The sequence below is a fragment of the Pipistrellus kuhlii genome, unplaced genomic scaffold (genome assembly GCF_014108245.1).
Source record: "Pipistrellus kuhlii isolate mPipKuh1 unplaced genomic scaffold, mPipKuh1.p scaffold_m20_p_3, whole genome shotgun sequence".
NCBI lineage: Eukaryota > Metazoa > Chordata > Mammalia > Chiroptera > Vespertilionidae > Pipistrellus > Pipistrellus kuhlii.
In genome coordinates this window covers 70,002,180-70,011,067 of record NW_023425529.1, presented here as the reverse complement: position 1 = coordinate 70,011,067, position 8,888 = coordinate 70,002,180, and the positions used below count along the sequence as shown (strand labels likewise).

General features: G+C 36.8%; 1 pseudogene; it reads right to left on the bottom strand.

The window, feature by feature from the left end:
* Positions 1-4,907: 4,907 nt before the first annotated feature.
* On the bottom strand, positions 4,908-8,583 carry LOC118729536 (annotated as a pseudogene).
* Positions 8,584-8,888: the final 305 nt, after the last annotated feature.

The window sequence follows — 8,888 nt, the reverse complement described above, 5'->3', positions numbered from 1 at the left end:
GAAGTGGAATTGTGAGGTCAAAAGGCAGTTCCATTTTTAAAATTTTGAGGTAACTTTATACTGCTTTGTACAGTGGTTGCACCAATCTGCATTCCCATCAACAGTGCACAAGGGTTCTCTTATCTCCACATCCTCACCAACACTTGCTATTTGTTGATTTTTTAATCATAGCTATTAATCAAGCTTCTTGAATCAGGATGTTCTTAATTTATATCTGACTTTTGGTAATTTGAAAATATCTGTTTTTATTTTGTCAGTTAAGGAAAGAAGTTAAATCAAGGGCATGTTCATTTTATCCTTGACTTCTTAATGTTTGAACAGTAGTACTTTGCATTCTTATCTGATGTTTGTGTGGCATCTTAAAATCAATTAATATTCTGGAGTTTCAAATATCCTCTCTAATCCTTTCCTTGCACTGTATTTGACTTCCTATACTGACACAGAAATCACATGCATAGCATTGTTCAAAGGGCCTTTCAATTGATCTGGAAACTTAGAAACACAGTAGAGCAGGTTTACTGAAGCTAAACATAAATGTACCTTCTGCCTGATTTCCACTTCTTGACAATGCTCATTAAAAGACATGTAAAAGAAAGTCCATAGCAGTGTTATTTGTAATAGTTCAAAACTGGAAACTATTCAAATGCCCATTAGTGGTGATATAGATAAACAAGTAGATTTATTAACTGAATTATACAGTTTGAAGGAGTAATACAACTATGCAAGCCTCTATGGGTGAAGTTAATTGAAAGCAGCTAAACACAAAGCAGCACATGATATATGATTATATTTACACTAGAGGCCTGTTGAAGGAAGATTCCTGCAAGAATAGGGCTTCCTGCTGCCTCATTCCCTCCTGTCTCCGCTGCTTGGCTTTCTTCTACTCTGTCTTCAGTCTGCTCTCCATGCCTCTATATGCAAATCAACCACTATATTTGTTGGGTTGATTTGCATACTTGCTCCTGATTGGCTGGTGGTTGTAGCCGAGGGATAGTCAGTTTGCATGTTTCTCTTTTATTAATGTAGATAAAATACAAGAGAAAATATCTAATCTATTCAAATAAAAGTCAGTAGAGATATCCCTTGCTGGTACAGCTATAGTGAATGGCAGGGTATACAGAGAGGCTTTTGTGCTCCTGGCAGTGTAATTTATATTTATGAAAACCTTACCAAACTTTTCATGTTGTTATGGGATGCACTGTGTTCCCTCAAAATCTATGTGTTGAAGCTCTAACCAATGGTACCTCAGAATGTGGAAGGTATTTGGAGATAAGGCCTTTAAAGTGATAATTAAATTAAAATGAGGCCCTTAGGAGGGCCCTAATCCAATCTGACTAATGTCTGTCTAAAAAGAGGAGATTAGGTCATACAAACACCAGAGAAAAGTGCACAGAGGAAAGATCCTGGAGGGTTAGTGAGAAGGCAGCCATCTGCACACCATGGGGAGAGGTCTCAGAAGAAACAAAACTTGCCAAGACTTTGATCTTGGACTTTTGGCCTCCCACGCTGTGAAAAAAATAAACTTCTGTCTAAGCCACCTACTCTATCTGTGGTGTTTTGTTATGACAGACCTAGAAAATTAATATACATATGTATTATCCTTTATGTATATTATCCTACATTATTTTTAAAAATTTATTATGACATTCATACCATTTACTATATAATATTTGGCAAAGACTGGTGCACTACTCCCCACGTATACAGCAAAACATGAATACTCACAGTAGCACAATAAATATAAATTATAAATAGCTTCACTTTTCTTTGTGTTAGATTTAGCTACCAAATAAATTTAGGTATCAAACTATCAAAACATATCTTAAACAAAAGTAAAAAGGAGTCCTATCATTTTTAGAGTTTGTATATTTGGAAATATGGATTAGTCATTGTAGACCTGGTCTAAAATAAGTTTAAAATGATGTAAATACTGTCTATTTACAACTGCTGCCTTCCACTATAGTGATGTCGATTACCTTCTCAATATCTTTGAAATTTTCACATTGTCATTTGAACTACCAATACACAAAAGGCTTTCGGTACCTTGAGAGCACAGTAAGTATAAATACAATGTGTTTGTGAGAAGACAGGATCTACTGTGAGCCTTGTAGTATAATACAGCCATTTCATTGAAAAAGCCAATAAAGTGAGGCCAAAATAATAGAATAATTTATAAAATACCATGAAATATGCCCTGGAAATTATACTCCTCTGAGCCCTACTTCAATTCCCAGTAAAATTATGTCACTAACATAGAATAGTTACAAAAATATTACGGGTACAAATTGATAGTATTTTACTAGAATTATAAAATGGAGCTGATAGAAAAAACAGCCATCACATTTTTATCCTTATTCACTTGATTATATCTCAGGGAAAATTCTCCGATCTCATTTCAGGCCAAGGAAGGCATGTACCATCCTAAACACCATTCATTTTAACAAACCCTCTACTGGTCTTATTTTCATCTTACCTGGTCAAATCCATGTGATACTAAAATCAAGTTTTACTTTCATTTGCTAGACTGTGTTATTCTTGTATAAGAAAAAAAAATCAAATCAGATAGATATTTAAATAAACTACCAAATACCACTGTGTGTCACTCAGAGACTGTGTAGTTTACTTTTTCTTCTGGCAAGTGAGAAATTGCTAAACATATCTGTGGAGACACCTCTAAAACTAAATAGAACTTGTGTTTCATACAGGAGAAGATTGGTAGACATCTAGGTTAAAGCCAGGGTCATGAGAGCACATGACCTTTATAGGGAGAGAGATGATGTTGTGAGTTTCATCTGAAATCCTTCTGTTCCTCGTCAATTCATGGCTGAGTTACAGGAGACTATCATTTCCTTAGCAGACAATTTTTTTAAAGGGTAAAATCAGAGTATGTACATGGCAATGAATTTGTGACTTGTAATTTAAAAAATATTAGAAGAATACACGATTAGACAGAATTAGATTGCTTATTCTTTCCCCATCTTTCAGTTTAGAAGAGTGAAAATTTGGCAGGGATTTTCCTTACCCCCACATCAGATTACAAATGACTGAGAGAACTGTGAAGGCAAAAAGTATTCTCCGTCTTGGCACTGAGCCGAGAGAGCAGACAGGTTGCTCATTATAATCTATAATTGATCTAGTCACTATTATGTCTACTGTGTACTGCTCATTGTGCTGAAATTTACATATGATATATTTAATTCATAAAGCAACAGGCGTCTAGAATAAATAAGCATGTTACTTGTTTTTCTAGCATGCAATGGATAAAGCTGGCATTTGAACATTACTATTCTGCCCATGATGAGAAAATATTATACATGGGAGGAGAGTAATATTTAAAAATAAACAGGAAGTTTGGGAAAGATTACTTCAGAATCCATTCTAACAAGTGGGCAAAATAGAAAATGCAATTTGAAAAAACTAAATGTCAGGCACATTTACCCACTAAGAAATGTTAGATCTGTAAAAGTAAGTTGACTTTGAAAAATAAAGAGATAATTGAGATCTTGAAGGTAAAGGTCATGTTTTGCTCTGTGTTTTCTGATTCTTTTTGGATATTTCATGTGCTTGTGTAATGAACTGCCAGGCTATACATATTTGGTGTTGGAATATAAGCATAGACACATAAAAAGCTCTATTCAGAGAAACCAGATAGTAAAAAAATAATGTGTTTCTCTTTCTTGGGATAAAATATCATTCTTATTGTAGAAAGCAGGACACACACTTTAGCAGTTTGGTCCTCTGAGAAACCTCACAACCTCCTCCCCTACAGTGATGTGCTTCAGTGAGTATTTGCTTCCAATAACATGCATCTTAGCCTACTCTGCTAGATGCCTTTTTCTCCTATGTTATACGTTAGCTTCTTGTTTATACCCCCCTATCTAGCAGAATGTCTTCCATATAGTAAATAATGAAAATGTCCAGAATGTGTCCTATGCCTATTTAACCACTCATTTTTTTACACATATTAGTAGGTTAGAGATGGTGGAAAGCATAAATCTCTACCCCTGATTGAAATGCAAATGTAACTGAAAGAGGAAACATTAATTTGCTGAGGCTCTTAGAGCCCGGTGGAACAAAGGGAAATTCTGGTAGAACTGCCAAGAGAGGGAACACCAGAGACACAAGGAGGGTGGTGCTAGGAATTAAAAAACCACAGCATCCTGCCTACTTTAAAAATAAAGGAGCCAGAGTTCAGAAAGTTGAAATATCTAGCTCTAGATTCTAAGTTAGTTAAAAAAAAAAAAAAAAAAAAAAAAAAAAAAAAAAAAAAAAAAAAAAGCCACCTGAGAGCACATGGGATATTGTCTATTATAGACCACAAAACAAATCCTAAGATTTAAGATATTATGATAGACCACAAAACAAATCCTAAGATTTAAGATATTATGATAGACCACAAAACAAATCCTAAGATTTAAGATTGAAACATATCTAGTATTCTTATGACACTCTTACTAATCTTTTGAATGTTCAGTTTAACAGAAAATGAAAATCCTCTCATATCTGCTTTAGTTCCTTGCAATAACACACATCATGTTACTTCTAGAAAACTCCATTATACTAGTGCATTCATAGGAAATAAAATATAAAAGAGCACCCTGGCTGGTGTGGCAAAGGTAGTTGAGTGTCACCCCATGCCCTGAAAAGGTCTCTGGTTTAATTCCTAGTCACGGCATATACCCAGGTTTTTGGTGCAATCCTTGGTGGGCAACTGATCAATGTTTCTCTCTCGTATCAATGTTTCTCTCTCTCTTTCTCTCCCATGTTTCCCTTCCTTTCTCTCTAAAAGAAAATCAATAAAAACGTGTTTTTAAAAATGATAAAAGTGCAATTAACATCTTAGTATTCTTGTAAAATTATTTTACAAGCCATCTGAAAATGTTTGAGCCTCCTATGGAACTCAGACTTTAAGAACTACTTCTGTAGCAGATAATTTTAACAATTTTCTGGTACTTTTCATTGCTTGCATAGAAAGCTGTGGCAAAAAATATGTTTTCTTCCAATAGCTGAGTTTTCTTCATAGCTAAATATTTAAAAGATTCTGTTTTTGTACTTGAATTTTAGCAACTTTGCTGAATCTGTTTTGTTGTTTTTTTCATTATCAGTGTAAAAATTTACTAAGTTCTGCCCTTTTATATTAATATAACAATTAAATATCCTCTTTAAGTCAAGACAACTATTCTTCTATTTTTAAATATTATTCCAATTCCATGTTTTTGTGTGTGTTTTTATCAGGAACCAAATTATATTTATATCGACTTTTTTTGTATTGCCTAGCTATTTTTATTTAATCTACCTGATGCTTTTTTGATTTTTCATTGTGATGGTTTCCCCTTCAAGAGGCTCATTTGTAAAAAATAAATAAAATATATTTAAATAAATACTGACTTTGTATACCATCCATTTCTTTTTGATTTGGATATGCATTTCATTTCGTCAATGACAATGTTGTAATCTGCAATTTAGTTAGCACTGAGCTTTGTTGTTACTTTTGATGTCATTCTTACTTTATTGCCCTTCTCTGAAAAAATGTTATGAAACCAAAGGGTATCTTGTTCTTCATAATTTTAAGATTATAGGCTATGATTTTTAAAAAATGTCTTATTTTCCTGGAACAACTTTTTATATTTTTTCCAGTGACCTATGATTTATGACCTACCTTCTTTTTCTATTAGTGTATAAAAATAAATATCATAATGAACCTTTATGTTTATTATTCATCTGTAAATAGGAGTCTTTTTTAACCACTTTATTGAGGTCTAATTGACATGTAAAAAGCAGTATGTATTTAATGTAAACAACTCAATGAATTAGGGGTTAAGTATCCATCTATGAAACTTAGAATAATGTCCTCCAGGTCCACCCACGTCATTTCAGTGTCTTGGTTCCTTCTTTTTTTTTTTTTTTTAAGGATAAATAATATTCCATTTAATATTATTATTATTTTCCATTTATTATGTACCTTAATATAATAAAGGCAAAATATAATAAGTCAAAGATAATATCATACTCAACATGAAAAACTAAAAGCTTTCAATCTTCCAAAGCCAGTTTGGCTCAGTGGATAGAGTGTCAGCCTATGGACTGAAAGGTCCCAGGATCGATTCCAGTCAAGGGCATGTACCTTGGTTGTGGGCACATCCTCAGTAGTGGGTGTGCAAGAGGCAGCCGATTGATGATTCTCTCTCATCAGTGCTTCTGACTTTCTATCCCTCTCTCTTCCTCCCTGTAAAAAACCAATAAAATATATTTAAATAAATAAATAAATAAATAAACAAATAAATAAATAAAAGCTTTCAATCTGAGGTCAGGTACATTACCTAGTCTTGCCACTTCCATGCAATGATTTTATATGTGAACTAGTGGCCCAGTGCATGAAATTTTTGCTCTGGGGGGAGAGGGGGATGTCCCTCAGCTGGACCTGCATCCTCTCCAATCTAGGAACCCTGTGGAATCTGGCCTAAACTGGCAGTTAGACAACTCCCTCACAATTCGGGACTACTGCTCCTAACCTTTCACCTGCCTATCTTCTTGATTGCCCCTTAACCACTCTGCCTGCTGGACTGCTTGCCCTCCATTGCACCCTTCTGCCAGCCTGCTCACTCCCAACTGGACCCTCTGCCATCCTGTTCACCCCCAAATGCCTTCCCCTTCTGGCCTGATCACCTCTAACCACCTCTGCCTTGGCACCACCACCATGGCTTTGTCCAGAAGGATGTTTTTAAGATCTCATGGTCTAATTAGCATATTACCCTTTTATTAACATAGGTAGGATATTATTGTACATACTGCCATAACTATAACATATCTACTGGTATTACTCTATGAGGATATGTACTTCATGGGATAGGAAAGCATCTAATACATTACATTGTATATGTTGTAAGTAGTAGGAAATACTGTATTTGTAGCAATAATATACACCCTCTGACTTCCCTTCCTGATTTGGGAATGGTTCCCTAGTTCTTTGAATGTTTCCTGGCCCCTAATGTATTTTTTTTTTTTGTCATTCCATGTAACTTTATTTATTGTTTATTGCACATGATTTGAGGTCTTTAATTTCTAACCAACAATGATTCAAAGGACTATTTTTTCCATGGAGTTTGACATTAACATTAGTGAATTAATGTATTCATGTGTTTTTATTATAAACATCTGAATTACTCACATTGTCATTGATCCTGAACTCATAAGTGTAGACCTTGCACAGGCTGGCAGCAAGCCAGGAAGCCACTCTGCAAGCAAACAGATACTCTGCATAAGGAGAAAAGTCATAACATAACATTTAATGTCCAACCTGAGTCACCTCAGAATGTTATATATATATTTACTTCTTAATTCATATAATATCGGGAACTCAACTGCTTGGTTGGTGACGGGGTTGATCTGGTTTCAAGAGGATTATTCCTAAAATAATTAAGGAAAGGGGGCTCAATCTTTTCTTGGTTGCTTGCTCCTCCCAGCACCTTCCTCTTTCTTCTTATCCTCAGCTTTTTTAGCATCTTCTCCTTCACCTTTACCTTCTTTTTCCTCCTTTGTGTCTTCAAATTCTTCCTTGGTACCTTCTTCCTCTTCCTCTCTTTCATTTTCATCATCCACTTTCTTCTCCTCCTTCTATTCAGCTTCTCCTTCAGAGGGGATTTGTCCTTAGCTTCCTTAGCTTTTGCAGCCTCAGTGGTCTTCTCCAACTTAATCTGCTCCTCCTGGACATTGGTGGTGTATTAAGAAAGGAAGGAGTGAGTGAACATCAAGTAGGAACTAGTCTGTAAAACACCATAGGCAGATCAACCAAAGATCTGGGAACTCTGGGAGTAGCTGCTGGGTATGCTTCCCAAGCTGGTGAAACTAAGCTGGGTCTTCTCACTTTCCAAGAGTTTCCTGTAAGCTGCAATGTCAATGTCCAAAGCCTTCTTCACATTGAGGAGGTCCTGGTATTCTTTTAAATATCATGTCATTTCACTCTTTGTAGTTCCAAACTCATTTTTTAATTTATTGATTGTGTCCTGCATATCACTAACGTCAGTATTCTACTTATCCTCCAGCTCTTACAGCTGCTTTCCCAGAGCTTTGTTCATGCCCCATCATCCTTTGTTCTCTAAAGTCTTGGCCTTGAGCAGGCAGTGGCTTTCACATACCTTGTCCTTGGTGGTGCATACCACATAGGTGTTCTTGGCAGTGCTCTCGGTCAGCACGGTGAAGCTGTTCTTGTACAATTCTTCAGCATTCTGCATTGGCAGCCAGCTTCCCATACTGGGTGTGGATATCCTTGAGCGTGGCAGAGAGGTCAGACTTGGAGAACATTTCCATCTTCATGGCGATCTGAGCATACTGCATTTACACTTGCAGCTCAGTGATCTCCTCTTCCTGCACCTTCTTCAGAAAAGCAGGCTGTCGCTATGCTTTTACAGTGCCTGCGAGAGCCGCCTCATCTGCACTTTTGCATGCCTCCATCAGCCAGCCTTCTGCATACTGATGGTTCAGCACCTCTTCCTGGTAGCACTCCTGCAGGTTGCTTCCAGCCCCTTTTGGAGCCCCGGTGCCTCCTAACTGCCCACTTCCCTCTCCTTGCCAGGGACTGAGCATGGTGGGGGTGGGGCACAGGCATCCTATTTTCATTAAAATGTTCAACCTGGGCCTGCTCCACTGGTGTCCTGAACCCTGCCAGCAACATCAGGCTCTTCCCATGCAGCCTGCCCAGTTCCCAAAAATGACCTAGATCCCATGGGCAGCATCTGGTGCTGCCCCCCAGGTCTGCCCAGTTCCCAAAGTGGCCCAGACCCAGCAGGCCATGTCTGGTGCTGCTTACCCTGCCTACCTATGCAAATTTACCCATCGTTTTTGTTGGGTTAATTTGCATGTCACTCCTGATTGGCTGTGGGCATAGCAGA